We start from the raw sequence: 2,533 nt of genomic DNA on the forward strand, positions 1-2,533 counted from the left end.
GCTTTGTTTGCGTGTGCAGACCGATCGGTGTATGACATCAAAATACCTCGAGAGCATTTTGAAAGCATAAGGAACCATCTGTATGGTACTTTGATGTCATACACCGATCGGTCTGCACACGTAAACAAAGCCAAAACCTAGATATTTTAGGCAATATAGAAATCCTGGCCAGTACGCGTCCTGGGAAAATGGCACGTATGGTCACCCTAATTTAAGGCTAACCTTGTCATTCACCCCTACATGGGCTTTTATTCATACAAATGTTATGTTTACTCCTATTTGAGTTATTCTTTACACATTCCGTTCAATTTCATATAGGGTATATAAGTTAACTGTACATTGCTATAGCCTATTTGTATGCCCTTTTGATGACCAACAAATACCATAGTTTTATCTTAAAGGAAATGTAAACAGTCCTAACTTTCTGGGCTGTACTATAAAGTTGATATCTTTTTGACGGCTGTTCCAGTTTACCAGTAGCCTAATATAGCCTAATATTGCCTGAGAGGGCTTTGTAATTTGTAATAAAGGCAGTGTATTCTATCATTTTTGATTTGATTTGATTTTAAAATGCTTTGTTAACCTTGAAACTAGACAGCTAATTCTTACAAGCAGAGCTTGACCACTAGATGACAGTGTTAAGCTGTATGGCAGGATCAAGGCACAAACAAGAAAAGCAATGTAGCTAAAATACAAGCAGAACATTTCCAGGGGGCGAAATTAACACGAAGTGGAAACTTAAGAATTAATTTAGCAATAACTTAACCTTACCCGCAGGAATTCCCTGATGTTAAGTCGAGAGACGAATTGCTAAATTTGTCATAATTTTGGACGTTTGTGTTCGAAACTGACAACAACAGACTTCCGATAGAAATACATAATTACAAGGAACAATTCATCAACAACTGTTCTGTCCTCGCTCGCACTGGTTCTTATGATAATAGACGCTACTTCTTCTTCTTCTTCTTCCACGTTTTGTGGCGGTTGGCACCAGCTTAATGTGAAATACCGCCACCTACTGGGATGGGGTGTGAAAACTAGATAGAGGAGAAACTAAACTAAACTAAACTAAATCACATTAATCAAACCTGTGTCTCATACATATTTTAACAGAAAGTTATACAGTACGTTCTTGACTGTTTCTGTCTGAAATAGATTCTTTAATGTTATGATATAATGTCTATATTGTGAACAAGCTCAATTCTTTGTCTATTATATGGCTCACAATGGAAGAGTTCAACAGTAAATTTAGAAGTGACTCACTTTCCCCATAATGTGCAGAAAATAATTAAGGATGACATGTTCAATATGAAGACAGGATATTAGGCTAGGCTATATCTTCCCTTCTGTTTCTGTATGTGCTCCTTTCAATCCCCAATTTATGTTGGATGCTTTTTTGACGCTTTATTCCAGTTTTCTTGCACATATTATTAACAACTGCTTTAATAATACATTTGACTTTTGCTTGGTGGGATATACTTATCTATACTTATGTATATTTATGTATAGCATTTAAGTAGGGTGACCATACGTGCCATTTTCCCAGGACGCGTACTGGCCAGGATTTCTATATTGCCTAAAATATCTAGGTTTTGGCTTTGTTTACGTGTGCAGACCGATCGGTGTATGACATCAAAGTACCATACAGATGGTTCCTTATGCTTTCAAAATGCTCTCGAGGTATTTTGATGTCATACACCGATCGGTCTGCACACGCAAACAAAGCCCAAACCTAGATATTTTAGGCAATATAGAAATCCTGGCCAGTACGCGTCCTGGGAAAATGGCACGTATGGTCACCCTAATTTAAGGCTAACCTTGTCATTCACCCCTACATGGGCTTTTATTCATACAAATGTTATGTTTACTCCTATTTGAGTTATTCTTTACACATTCCGTTCAATTTCATATAGGGTATATAAGTTAACTGTACATTGCTATAGCCTATTTGTATGCCCTTTTGATGACCAACAAATACCATAGTTTTATCTTAAAGGAAATGTAAACAGTCCTAACTTTCTGGGCTGTACTATAAAGTTGATATCTTTTTGACGGCTGTTCCAGTTTACCAGTAGCCTAATATAGCCTAATATTGCCTGAGAGGGCTTTGTAATTTGTAATAAAGGCAGTGTATTCTATCATTTTTGATTTGATTTGATTTTAAAATGCTTTGTTAACCTTGAAACTAGACAGCTAATTCTTACAAGCAGAGCTTGACCACTAGATGACAGTGTTAAGCTGTATGGCAGGATCAAGGCACAAACAAGAAAAGCAATGTAGCCTAGTTCAGCTTTGTGTAACCTAGCATAAGGTGAGTTTAGTTAAATAAATACAGTTGTATCCATCGATAACCATCTCAGACACTGAAAACAATTTTAAAACACTTAAAACTTTTATTTTTTTAAATAATAATTACAAATACTCCTCGTGGGCACAGTAGGCTAATACACAGTGCAATTTCCTTAGTTTGGCCAAAATAATGCAAATCTTCAATCGAAGGTATGTTGTTTGCGGTATTTAAGGTATCCTTTTC

The sequence above is a fragment of the Sinocyclocheilus anshuiensis genome, unplaced genomic scaffold, assembly GCF_001515605.1.
Source record: "Sinocyclocheilus anshuiensis isolate Anshui unplaced genomic scaffold, SAMN03320099.WGS_v1.1 scaffold2461, whole genome shotgun sequence".
NCBI lineage: Eukaryota > Metazoa > Chordata > Actinopteri > Cypriniformes > Cyprinidae > Sinocyclocheilus > Sinocyclocheilus anshuiensis.